Source organism: Haliaeetus albicilla, chromosome 2, assembly GCF_947461875.1.
Source record: "Haliaeetus albicilla chromosome 2, bHalAlb1.1, whole genome shotgun sequence".
NCBI lineage: Eukaryota > Metazoa > Chordata > Aves > Accipitriformes > Accipitridae > Haliaeetus > Haliaeetus albicilla.
The window spans coordinates 22,730,885-22,744,283 of record NC_091484.1 but is presented as its reverse complement, the minus strand read 5'-3'; the positions used below and the strand labels follow the sequence as shown (position 1 = coordinate 22,744,283).

Sequence of the window (13,399 nt, the reverse complement as noted above, 5' to 3'; positions counted from 1 at the left end):
GAATCTTTCTTTCCTTTAAAAAAAAAAAAAGAAGAAGAAGAAGAAGAGAGGGGGAGGGAGAAAGGGAAGAAAATGATTTAACAATTATGTGGGAAATTATATGATGCTAAAATTGTACCATGTTCTGCTCTTTCAATGAAGGGACTTTCTACAGTATTGCACATTGCAAAGGCTATAATTTTAGGGCGTGAAAAAATGTAGATTCCAAACAAAGGAAAATTTAAATATGTCTAGTGGATAAGGTAAGGCAAAACAAAAAGAAGGCAGCTGGAGAAAATCTGGGGGAACTGTATTATTTTAAGGGCAGTGACTGAGAAATAACTATGCTTAAGACTCCAAGACCTCAAAGTGCTGGAAGCTTAAATATCTGTCTTTGCGTTCTGTCCATGAAGTACAGCGTTGTGGGATTTTATACAGCCCCCACCACTTTGTGTTGAATGGACCTGATTTTTACATAAGCAGTCATCCATCCATTCTTTACTGTCTCTTTTTTGCAGCCCACTAGCCAACACAAAAGTTGATTCCAAAGTGTTCAAGAGAAACACTGCAAATTGCTAAATTGATGCTTATCAAACTCGTATTCTGCTAAGAGTCTTGGGAAATGAACAGTGGTCCCAAAGGTGTGAAAGTGGAGAGGTGAGAGTGTGCTGTGCAGTATGCTCTGCTCACAGGTAAGGGGCACATGCTAAGGCTGTAATGGCAGTCAGATGGGGGAATAAAGAGCCCAATGAGCCAGTGCAAAGTAGCAATCCCCACACCTTATCAAATTATTACTTCAGTAGGATTTTAACCCATACCTCCTTGAAAAACCTCTAAGACTCCCCAATTGCATGACAAAGGCCACATTTTTGCTAGTTTTATCAGCACTGACAAAACTTGAAAGGGTTTTCAAATGAGACATAGCAAGAATTATTTATTCTCTGATTACTATAGGGCTGCTGCTACTGTTGGGATCTGTGGGTAGGACGGTCCAAAGTAGAGTCACACTGACTGTGCTAAATTATTGTTACATCCGTGCCTTTTCTGGTCATTTTTACTGAGCACAAACAAAACTAACATGATGGTACATAAGCTGTAAAAAGAAGCTGTCAGATATATTGCCTCCAGTAGTTTGTAAAGGGCTGGTTTTGGAAAGCATGATTTAGCACAGGTTGGGGTCTTTGGTTTGGTTTGGTTTGGTTTGTTTTTTTTCAGGTTGCTCCTGTTCTTTGGCACATGTGCACACTGTTTTGCACATACAGCACAATGTGGCTGTAAAGGGGGCAACTACTTCATCTCATGTGGATTGTGAGGGGAACTGATCTGCCAGCAAATGATGTTATGCTCTTAACTCCCTCTATAGTGGAAGGTCTCCTTATCTCCTCTCAAGCAGCGTTCATGACTGACGTTTGTTGTTTGCTGCTTCTCTAACTGAACAGGTTAATAAAGCTGGGGGAAGGGGGGTACGCACAGGTGGTCACCATTTTACAGAATACAAACTAGCCTTTCTTTTATTTACCTTTAGTGGAATTCCAACCTTTATATCAATTTGTGTATAGATTACAGATTTTGAGAATTAGTCTGTGATCTGGCAGGTTCATCCTTGTTTAGGTAACACATATTTTTTGCAGACTTCTCTTTTAATTATTCCTGGTACAACAGTGTTTAAGGTGTGACTATCCACAACACTAGTGGCCACATCTTGAAGCCATTATACTGGTTTTACCCTCTTTAGACTCAGCCAGTATCTCTGTTAACTTGAGTGGGAGTGACCTGAGCAAAGATAAAGCCCAACCTTCTCCTACAAGTAGACTTTGGATTGGGGATCTGAAACCAGCAATAATTTCTGAGCATCTTTGTAGTGATGTACTGAACTCCATCACTTCATGTTTATGGTCCTGAGTTAGCAACCCAGCCTTGCAGTTGCATCCACAGGAGGTCTGAGGTGGGAGCGGCTGTATAGAAGCCAAGGCCAGTGCTACTCTCTCTGGGAGGTCCCCAGTTGGCTTCCTCTATTTTACAGTTCAAATGTGAGTCAACATGTAGGCATTGTGGGTAGCAGGAAAGCTTGAAATCCCAGGGTTAATATATGTCTGTATTCTGCTCACTGGAGGTTAGTGTTGTGGCTTCCTGGCCAGTGTGAGCCTCAGAGCATACTGCTGTGAGGTTGGGTGGGCAGCAGGAAAGCAATGCATCCAGCTTGCACAGATGCTGTGGTCAGGATCCTTTCCAGAGATTCCAATGCAAGAAGTTAAACATTATTCTTAAAATGTTTTAAAGGAAAACTGAAAAATGGTATCTGGTTGAAGAGTATCTAAGCACTAGTGTAGTATCGATTTATTTGTGAAAAAGACCTGCAAGGTAGGTCTGGGCCTGATGTCAACGGGAGCCTTCTCTTAAACTGTTAGATTCAAAATATGCAATTCAGAGAAGACTAGATGTTCTAGAAGCGAAATTAAGAGGGCAACACGTTCAGGGGAATTTCAAAGGGAGAAATTGGTAGTTGGTGAGTGTTCTGGGTTACAGGTGCCGATTGGCACAGCAAGTCTTCTTTTCTTCACCTCCAAATCATTTGCCAACTTCATTCTCTGGGTTCTCATATGGTATCCAATCTACATAGTGGCACTGCTTATTGAACAGACACTGCATTGGGTTATATCTATGTGCCCTGACTGAAACACAGAACAGAGGTGTGCTGAACATTACTGAGACCCAGGCTCCTCACTACATGAAATAAATAGCTGAACTGAAATATACCTCACAGTCTGTATGATTGTTCTCTGTCTACTTACAGCTGGGGTGATGGTCTTCTCTAAAATATACTGGTGTTGCTTTTGAATGTTAAACCAAGGCCAGAACTCCATAATCATGTCTTACTGCTATTCTTAATATTGCTCTGGCAGGATTTCTGGAAGGTAAAAGGGGATTCCTCTCGAGATTGCTTTTTTCTTCTTTCCCCTCTCTTTCATTTCCTGGATCCACTTGCTCATCCATGAAGTTCTCTAGTCCCCTGACTTCTCTTCTGCCAGGACACCTTAAGGGCAGATATAGGTCTAGTGATGGTTTAGCAGTGAGAGAGGCACTTTTGAAAGCCTGTATTACGCACTTCTTATTGTGGTAGCTGAAAATTGTCACCAAAGCTTGTCTGCTCTCTAGGTGTGCTGGGAGGAAAGCTATGCTTTTATACTTTACTTTAGATAAAGGGCTGCAATAAAGACTTTTCTTGGTAAGATCTTGACGGGAAGCTGCTTTGTGCTAGTGAAGTTGTTTGTGATTCTTACAGCTCCTATGCTGAGGACTGTAACTACCCTCCTGCAGATGCTATGTTTGTCATATGTCTCCTTAGAGCCACTCGTACTTGTGAGCCAAGCAGTTCCTGGGCTCTTAGGTGACCCTGAGCCGTTGGATTATTAAAGCTCATAAATCCTATTGAAAGATTTCGGAATTTCCTCAGCTTGATTTCTTCCCTACAGGACTCTTAATATGTGTAGGTAGTGCACATTACCCACAATGAATCACAGATCCCAAGATAACTAACTCACTGCATTCCCTGACTGGGACTCTCCCTCCTCCTCGTTTTCTCACCATTTTCTCCCTGGCCCATCCTAACACCACAGCTCACAACATTCTTGCTGACTCTCTCTTCCTACTGTTCTTTCTCTTACTCACCACTGCTTGTTTTGTCTCTCCGCCCTAACGTGCATGCCACACATATCTATTACAAAAAATACTGCGATGCTAAGTACCTACATCAGAGATGAGCTTCTGTCCAGAGCAACTGCTGCCTGAATTTCTCAACCTGTCATAGCTCTTTGAATGTTGTCTGCAATGTGACCAGAAGGATACCAGGCTGAGCAATCTGTGTGGCTTCTGGCTTAGTTTGGAACATCCTTTTCTGAGCTGCCAGCCACCCTTTTAGCCCATGAAACAGTCCACTGTCCCTCCAACACTGTGACCTGAAAGTCCCCCAGTCCTCCTGCCTATAAACATAAATTACGGAAAAGGCTAGAACAGGAGAGACCTTTTGCACCAATGCTAGCTGTCAAAGCTAGAGTTTAAATTCCTGCTCATCTTCTTTTGAGAGTCACAGCTGAGCAGGAGCTACAGTTTCTGGTCTTAGGGGGGATCAGACAACATTTTTCTGTGGGGTGAGGAACTCCACACTGGAATATCCTTTTCAAGATACACAGATATGGCACATCAAACACTTTGGGATTTCTAAAAGAAACTAAGAGGGGATTTGAAATGTCAAACACAAAGAAATGATGCTTTGCTTTTAGTGGGAAAAAAATACCTTCCTCAGCCCCTCTAGCAACAGATTATATTTTTAAAGGGTTGTTCATTGATCCTCCTCCAAAGAGGGAGTCATAGATTTCGGTACCTGATCTTAATCCTAATGAAGTCCATTGCAAAATTCTCCCTGACTTCAGTGGGAATAGCATAAAGCTTCATTTTTTTATCAAATCTGAGCTACTACTACAAGCTGTACACAAATCACTTGATTAATTTTCCTTTACATGTGATGTAGCTGGAATAAATATTTCAGCTCTTCCCGAGAAGTGTTTGAAACTAGAGCAATTTGGCTATACTTATGTATTGTTAAGTGCCATTTTTAATAGAACTGCAGTATTTTTAAGTCCATCTGCAAATTATGCATGATTAAATTGTTTGTTACATGTAAGACATAAAAATGGAAAAAAGTTTAAAAATAAAAAACCCTAAAGACTGATCTCTTGTACAGAAGATTATGATACAATACATGAACAGTTAGTTTATGATGCTGTTGTGCCTCAATCTGAATCATTCCATAACTCCAAAACACAATAGACTTTACATGTTAGCTTTGTTTCACTGAAAAATGACTAGAGGCAGAAGAAATGTGCAACCAGTCATGCAAGCTTTTATTACTGTATTAAATTGCATGCCTTCTTTTACAGTAATCCCCTGTGATTGCAGAACTGCATGAAGCTCTGTACGTTTGTCTGACATCACATCCGTCGACTCTGATGTCGGTTTTTGAGAGCCCACTAAGGTTTTCTTGATTTCTAAGTGAAATTGAGAGAACATAGTTAAAAAGTGTGCTCGCAGTGAACAAGTAATATAATCTGTTGTCATGCTTCGAAAATATCTTGAGCTGAAGCATTGGAATTTTGTGTACGTGTAGCGGATGAATGCTTCACTGCTGTAGGGTGGTCCTGTTGCACAAGGGCACTTTTCAAGACCAGAGACCTGGAAAGCATGCGCTTGGGGGTTAATTAAATGCTTTATTAAAAAAAGTATTTGGAGAAGTAGGTCTTGTGTCTTTTTTTTTTTTTCTGCTTACCCCCAAAGTCTGGCTATGAAACACACAGGAAAAGGTGTCAGAGGTCTGAAAAGGTTATCAAATTCCACCTGTGCTTAAACACACAGCTTCTGCAGACTTCCATGAGGTTTAAATGGACAGTTATCCCTGTGCATGTTTACAAATCGGCACAGGCAGCAGCAAACCATTGCCATGGTTCCCCGCCTCTTAGATATTACGATTGTGGAATGATTGTGATTTTTCTTTCTGCTGAGAAAAGTCCTGAAGAGGGCATATAGGATGCATATTCTGTTAGATTCGTATCTGACTCCGAGAAGGTCTGAGGTGACTTCTCAACAAAGGGAGGCAATTTCACCTCTTTGCACATGCTGTGTGTTGATGCTGCTCACCATTCTGAGTTGAAATTCTAGCTTGCATGATACTGGGGTGATAACTAGTTTTTTTTCCTGAGTATTCCCTTTGGTGTTGCTGTAGCTGGCATCTTTTAGCATTTGGTAACTTGAACCGAGGCACATCCTGCCACACAGGAGAGAGTGGAGTGAACTGCCAGGACTACAGCTTGGATGAATTTTTACCTACTTACAGATCTGGTGTATAGCTTCGGTGCTTCCCACTCTGAAGACACTCTAGTATCCCAACAGTGGGAGACAAGCTGTGGACACGTGGCTGTTTCACACATTCATTGTACCTAGTGACTGGAGTAAGGTTTATGAAACATTCGCTCCCCTCACCCCCTTTCCTACTCAGGCAGGTGAGTTGCGAGTCGGCTAGCGAAAGCGTGAGTGAGTGCTGCTTTAATGTCCCGATGCAGCCTGTGTTCTCTCTCTTAGCTGGGTACCCTGTGTGGGAGGGAAGGGATGATGATGTGCAGCAGCCAGCTAAGGTCCTCTGCATTTCAGTGCCTGTTCAAAATAGTTTTGATAGCCATTTTGGAAAATGAACTTTGGTCCACATTGGAGATGGCTGAAGGAAACACACTTCAAAAGCAAAGAACTGGTCCTTCCCCAGTTGCCAGCTGTAGCACGCTTCAGCATAGTGCCTTTCTGCCAGTCTTTTTGCTTTCAGATGCAACTTGTAGCACACAGTGTGGGGATACGTTAAATAATGAAATTAAAAGTAGATGGAGCCACGCATGACCATCCTAGGAGTAAGCCACATCAGGAGCTGTGTTAGCAGAACAGGTTTTGGTGTGCCTGGCTGAATGCCTCTCATCACTCGAGGCATGCACCAGGAGCCTGCTAATGCACACCCTGTTGTGGTTCATTTTTTGCTGTATTCTTCCAGTCTGATTCCAGTCAGCAGTCCCTGGTAAAAGCGGGTGTTTGCTTCTGAGAGGAAAGAGGGATTCCAGGGGTGCCAGGATAATACCTACTAAAGCAAATGTTCCCCCCCCACCTTCTGTATATTTGTCTGTTTGACTGGTACACGAGTTCTTCTACATTTGTTAATTGTGGCAAACTGTCTTTTTTAACAAGTACTTTCTGAAAGTACGTAATGAAAGGAGTGCATTTTTAACTGTGTATTTTAAATAAGAATTGTCTGTCTGCAGGAGTTGGGTTATTTGTATCGCTGTAGACAGAAATGATCACTACATTTCATAGGACCTTGCTGCTTTGTACTTATTGACTGTTTATTTTCCATCTATAGGATTACTAATTGCAGCTAGTACCAGACGCTTCTGTCTCCTTTCAGGTTATTGTAGTAGAGGGCATTGTACCAGATGCATGGTTATTCACAGAGCATGCATTTCCAGCAGCTGAATTGCTGGATCTGCTCTAAATGATCTATGGCAATTACATTTGGCATTGTATGGCTATAATTTTACTGCATATTAATAGCCACCTAGCAAAGAGCTAAATGCCCTTTTCTCGGCTGGGTGCAGAATGAATGCCTGGCTGTATTCAATTGGGTAAAACGAGGCTCGGTTTTTAAATGGATAGCAGGGGTTTTATGTATTGGAAATGCGTGTTCTGGTGAAATGTCTGTTTCCCTCTGCCTTGATGGTGTGCAGCGAGGTTCCTGGAGAAACACTAAGCCAGATCCTAGATGGAGACATGCTGGGAAGGGGGAGAGGTGGGGGAAGGGGATCATGTGCCCCATTTTAAGTGGCTCATCTGCTACCACCCAAAATCTGCTGCAGTCTGTTTTTTTGGTTTTTTTTTTTTTTACCCCTTTCAGCAGCTCAGCTGAGCAGCGTGGATGCTGTCGGGTTTCACCAGCAAAAATAACAATTAAACCCATCCTCCCCCAGACCTTCACTAAAGCTGTTCTCTGGAGTCAAGGGCCTATTTTCTTCCCTCTTTTTTGGGGGGGTTGGGGGCGACGGGGAGTGGGTGGGAGCAAATAACAAGGAATCGGAGGAGATTAACGAGCTTTCTCCTTACCAGCCCTGCTCGGGTGCTTTGTCTCTGCTCCTGGCCGGGGGTGGGCTGACGGGGAGGGCTTGGGGGGGAGGTGGGGTGGGGTGGGGGGAGCAGTGTGACTGGAGTGGCCGGCGTGCGGGAAACCACACACACGGACGGACAGACAGACACATACCCACCCCACACACAGGCAGGACACGGAGCCCGGCCGGGCAGCTTCTCGCCCCGGCCCGGCCCGGCCGCGCAGTCAGCGGGCGGCGTGTGTCTGTGTGGGGTGGGGTAAGGACGGGCGCAGGGGGGGGGACGTTGGGCGCGGGCAATGGCGGCGGAGCCAACGGTCCTGTGAGGCGGCCGTTGGCGCGGCCGAGTCAGCACGAGCCGTAGCAGCGGCGCTGAGCGCAGCGAGCGCGGAGCCGCCGAGGAGCGACACGAAACGCGCCGCTGTCTCCGGTCCGAGGCGCACCACGCTGCGTGGGCGGGGAGAGAGAGAGAAAGGGAGAGGGAGAGACTCGCAGACAGACAGTACAGCCGGGGAGCGCGGCAGATAAAGGACAGAGGACGGGCAGAGAGAGAGAGAGGAGCGAGCGAGCGGGGATCCAGTCAGGCACCGAGGGAGACCCAGGCAGCGGCAGAGGCAGGGCAGGCGACGGCAGCCCGGCGGCGGACCAGGGCGACGCGAGCGGAGCGGGGAGAGGCGAGGAGGGGAGGCGAGCCGGCCCGAGGCGGCAGGCGGCCGGCGGGCCGGGCGGCGCCGGCGCGGCCACCGCGCCCCGGCCACCACCGCGCCGCGGCGGATCTCCTCCCGCGGAGGAGGCGGAGGCGGAGGAAGAGACCATGTCTTTCAGGAAGACAGGCACTGTACTGTAACAGCAGCAAAATAAACAAACCAGCTAACCAAAAATACCAAACAAACAAAAAAATTACCCAAGCCACCAAGACGCTGGGGGCAGATCCCGTTTTCAGGCAAGGTAAAAAAAAAAAAAAAGAAAAAAAAAGCCAAACCAAAACCCAAAAAAGCCAAAAGCAGAATCTGTAGACATTTGTGTGGCGTGATGTTCTTTGTTGTTGCGATTTCTTTGGTTTTCCTTTTTTTCTTTTTTTCTTTCCAGCATGTGTTTTCTGTCATTTCGTTGGAGTCGCTCGCCCCCATCCCCCCCCCCCCCCCCCCCCCCGGTGATCTTTTAATTTTTGAGGTCAGGGCGGCTTGAGCATGTGAAGCGGAGGGAGAGGGAAATAGGAGCTGTGCATGGCGCTGGGGCTTGCGTTTTATTACACGCGATGTGCAATTATTTATAGCAACTGCAGGATTCCGACTCTAAGATGTGGTATTTACCAGAGGGGGAGGGAAAAAAAAAAAAAAAAAGGTGGGGGGGGGGGGGGGGGGAAGGATACCGCTCATAGTCTAGCTGGGCAGGATGGTAGCGGTGCTGAAGCCGGAGCCTCGCCCGGGATCTGGGAGCGGCAGGGTAGCGGCGGTGAGAGCCAGGTAGGGCGTGAAGGGCTTGCGCGGCCGTCGGTGGGGCCGGCTGCCCCCGCGGAGGGCGGCGGTGGCCCCGTCGCAAAGTTTCCTCCGCCGCCAGCCGGGAATTACCAGAGGCGGTTTTGGCGGGAGAGGCGGCGGCGGTTCTCGGCAGCGGAGGGTCGGGCGCGGAGGCGGAGGTGAGGTGAGCGGAGCTCGGTTCGCGGGTGGCGGCGGTGTCCTCGCCTCGGAGCCGGTTGTCCGGGATCGGGGCTGAGGCTGGGGAGGCGAGGGCCGAGGAGGGGAGCTGGGGGGGGGGGAGCGGGGGGGGGAGATCTCCCTCCGCCCAGCGGTCGTTTTAGCTAAAATGTGTCAAACTGTAAAAAAAAACAAAACCAAAACAACTTTTACTCGCTGGTTTGTGAACAACATCGAGGGATACACTTTAAAAAGCCGTGCTTTGCTGGAGGGAAAGCCTGGGGTTGCTTGACTGACATTGTTCTTAAGGGTGGCGATTTGAGGGTAAGGGATTTACTTGATGCTTCCTTAGCATCTCTTTTTTTTTTTTTTTTTTTTTTTTGCATGCGGTGAAGGAGGATCAGAATCCAGGAGTTACAGTCCTATTGTTAGATATCCTAGCAATCTGTTTGCATTAAAAAATAGTTAATGTTACTCCGCTTAGTGTAATTCTGCCTACTTGGATGTGCGTTTCAACGGCAGCGCTTGTAGATCGAACCAAGACGTGCTCATCCAGCGCAGCCATTGCGCAGTCTTGTTTAATTGTTGTTATTTTTTGGCATTCATTTACCGTTTGAGCCAGCGGGACCCACACACACACACACTCAAATTTCGGGTGCATTTTTCCGTGCTAGGTGTGTCTTTGCGGCTCCGCTCTCCCTCCTGTCTTTGCGCTTCCAGGTGTGTGTGGTTTTGCTTCAATTCATCCCGCTGCCGTGTGACATTGCTGTAAATGTGCCGAGAGGGGAAACAAAAGGCATTAAAGAGTGTTTGTCGATCACCTGTTTGACTTCTCTACCATTGCGCTGAGCTAGATGCATGCCCAGTATGCATTCTTCTAAATGGCATATGTAAATTTTAGGCAAGTACAAAGCAATTGAAGCTGAGGGTGATGGGGAGGGGGGAAAAAAAAATACTGTAAACCGACCTGCAACTTTTCAGTCGCATAATTTAACTGCACGCTGATTTTTGTTTTAGCAGTCTTCGTCACGGATCGAGGCAAGTTTGTGTGCACAATTAGGCTTGCAAATTGCTAATCTCGCACTGACTTTGCCTCTCAGTTCCCAGCTGGGCATGGTTACCTTGAGAGCTGTGGTATCAGCACTGTCAGAGCATGCTCCGGTGGGGAGATCGGGTGTGTTCTATTTTTAATACTATTTAATGAAGATGCTTCTCACTCTGCAATATACGAAGCATAATGGAAGAGCAGAGCGATGATTGGTTATGGATACTGGAAAAGGAAAAATGCAAAGGTAAAAATGGAAATCCCTCAAATATTTCTATTACATTAATGAAAGAAAATGCAGCTGTGCAGAAAGGTGATCGATTAGCTGGCTTTAAGTCGAACTGTTTTGTGGTGTCTAAGATGATTTTTAAAAAAATCTTTAAAAAAGTTGTATGAAACAAACTGTAGATAGGAAATGTTTTTGTGCTGTTGATAAATTGATTGTATGCGGGTATGCTTAAGTTGAAGAAGGATATTCCATTTTAATTCTTTTTTTTTTAATGTTGAAATGTCTTACAATGCTGTAGCGCTAAGGAACATCTTAAAAATACTTCTTTTTTTTCTTGTGCTTACCAGTTTTAATGATTAACTATTTATGTTCTTATTGGTAGCTTCCTGAAGTAGGAGTTTTGAGTTTTTATTCCTTGCAGTTAAAAGTTAATTCAGTTGATATTAAAAATCAATGTTGCATGTGATACTCACAGAATGCAAGCAGCTGTAAACCTCTTGTGATATGTGTGTAAAGGAAAATACCTATAGATAACTACAGTGTATGCCGTTATGCAGGATATGTGTAGATACTTTTGAAAAACTGCCTTCTTTAGTTCCATGTATCTGTAGTCAGAAATACATTTCTTAGCTATTTGCAACCATCCATGCACTCAGAATCATGTAGAGAAACTTGCCTTGATTAAAGATGTCTTCTGTAAAACAACTGTATCTTCTCTCTACTGTCTACAGTTTTACAGGACAGTGGTCTAAGAAATGGCTGAGTACCCCATCCTGCAAAATCCTTTTTCAGGCAATTATTTTTTTCTGCTATATGCTAGTCCTTTTGACTGCCCCAGGACTAAGTGTGCAAGTGAGGGTTGCTCAGACGAGTGTTGCACTGCATCGTATCCATGAAGGAAAAATTACATAAAGATGATAGAGGAAACACAATTATATTTTTAACACAGGTGTAATGATAGATCTCAGAGAGAGAAGAACAGTGCAACGGTCACTTTGAGACCTTATCCTGCTGGAGTAAAACTGTGGGTAAAATCGTGTTTTCCTGATAGTGCTGCTTTTCCTGGGGGCTTTACTGGGGTTATTTGCACAATTACAGAAAACTGGACTTGGCCTGATAAATCACTGTTATTAAACAGAATTCCTGGGAGTACATAAAAGAAACCTTAGAAGTTTTAAAATCTGCTGCACTCTTGGCTTTTTCACAGGTTATGATTTTAACAACTAATTTTAAACTTGGAATGAATAAGGGGGAAAAAGTGCACTAATTCTAGGATGGCTTAATTATAGTCTGTCTGTCTTCCTGTAGGCATCGCTTTCACTACAGTCAATGGGAGCTTTAAATTTGGAAGTGTGTCCAGGGTTTGGTTCAATGCCTTTATCAGTGCTAAAGACAGACACAGGGACAAATCTTCAGCAGCTGTAAATTGATGTAGTTCCATTGGTTTTAAGAACAGTATAGATTTACACCAGCTGATGATACACCCCTCTTCTTGTAACATACAGGATCTGTAACTTGCACTGAGTGGTATTATCAATTTTGATGGCATTAATTTCAGAGTAGGAAAATGATTTTGGCATATTGGCAAATCCTTGTTTATAGGGACTACTCACAAATGAGTGGCTTGATCCAGTGAGTGCTCCCAGCTCAATTCATTTGCTCGGTTGTAAAGAGAATTTGTAACTTGCGTGATTATTTAAAGGAAATGCTATTGGTGTTAAGTAATCTATTTTCAAAAATACCATTAAAGATTGGCCAGTTGAGAATTAATGTAACTACCGTGCAATAAACTTGCAAAATCCGTTTGTCCCCTGCTCATTCATTTATTAGATTTGAAGTTCTGTATTAATGTTCTCAGCAGGTAGTAAGTCAAACAAATGGGTCACTTTTTCTTCTAGAAGATTGAAACATTCATCAAACAAGTAATACATGGCAAAGACTCTGTATGTTCCAGTGGAAAGCACTTGATTCTGAAGACTTAAAAGTACTGTGTATGAACATTTTTGTATCTGTATGGTAACATGCATTTCTAGGGCGCGTTCTGTTTTGATGACAAACTGCAATCCAGGTAAGTAGGATTTTCCCCACTTTAAGGCTGGGTAAATTGAATTGCAGAGAAATTATGCAAACCATGTGAGATCATGCATCTAGTTTTTGACAGTCATCAAATGAGACCTATTCCAGTCTCCAGCCTTAATGCGGGTCACCCCTGGATGATAAGACTCCCTGCTTAATTGCTGGTTTTTGTTTTGTTTTCTAATATTTTCATTTCATGTGTGAAATGGTGGCTTTCAGAAACGTGTAGGTGTAAATAAATTTACATGTTTGTTTATAACAATTAAAAATATTTTTACATTATAATTTAATGATAAGCCTCTAGCAAGGAAATACCTTCAGAACAAGTGCAAAGAATGACTCATGTCTGTTCCTGGCTTTTGGTTTGCTTTTTTGTTTTTTTAAAAATATATTAAACATGCTTATAAATTCAGATAGACATACTGGTTACTGTTCGTGGACAGGATATGTTTTTCTTGGGTTCTTGTTTAAGAAGGAAACCTAAACCTAAATCACAATAACAGCCACTGTGGTTTGTGTGAGTATCCCAGTGTGCGCGTGCACAATTTATTAAAAGAATAAAAAGGACATTACACTATAAAACTACAATACTTTCTGTTTTAATTAAGATGTATTTTTTTTATAAATAACATATATGATGGGTTCTTGCCAATTAAGTCCTCATTTGTCAGTGAAGGTCCAAACCGCTTAGTTATAGGACTTAAGAGCTAAACTGCTCATCATTTTCTTAGATGTTTGAAGTAACTTC

The 13,399-nt window shown here is 44.0% G+C and overlaps 1 protein-coding gene and 1 long non-coding RNA gene across 29 annotated transcripts in view; one reads left to right on the top strand and one right to left on the bottom strand.

Moving 5' to 3' along the window:
- Window positions 1–13,399, top strand: part of ARPP21 (cAMP regulated phosphoprotein 21) — a 205,629-nt gene that overhangs the window by 51,057 nt on the left and 141,173 nt on the right. The window contains exon 1 of one of the 28 annotated variants that reach the window (XM_069809776.1): window positions 5,944–6,032. The exons of 22 other annotated variants lie outside the window; for them this stretch is intronic. The gene's annotated coding sequence lies outside the window, so the exon portion shown is untranslated. Of the gene's footprint in view, window positions 1–5,943; window positions 6,033–8,102; window positions 8,613–9,005; window positions 9,131–9,152; window positions 9,309–10,386; window positions 10,594–13,399 lie in introns of those variants that run through there. 5 more of the 28 variants (XM_069809758.1, XM_069809749.1, XM_069809811.1 and 2 more) reach the window with 5 other exon arrangements.
- LOC138690527 (uncharacterized) lies at window positions 4,504–8,103 on the bottom strand. The gene is made up of 3 exons (XR_011329304.1): window positions 7,666–8,103; window positions 5,865–6,183; window positions 4,504–5,024 (listed from the first exon to the last, which is right to left on the bottom strand). It is a non-coding gene; the product is annotated as an uncharacterized lncRNA (long non-coding RNA).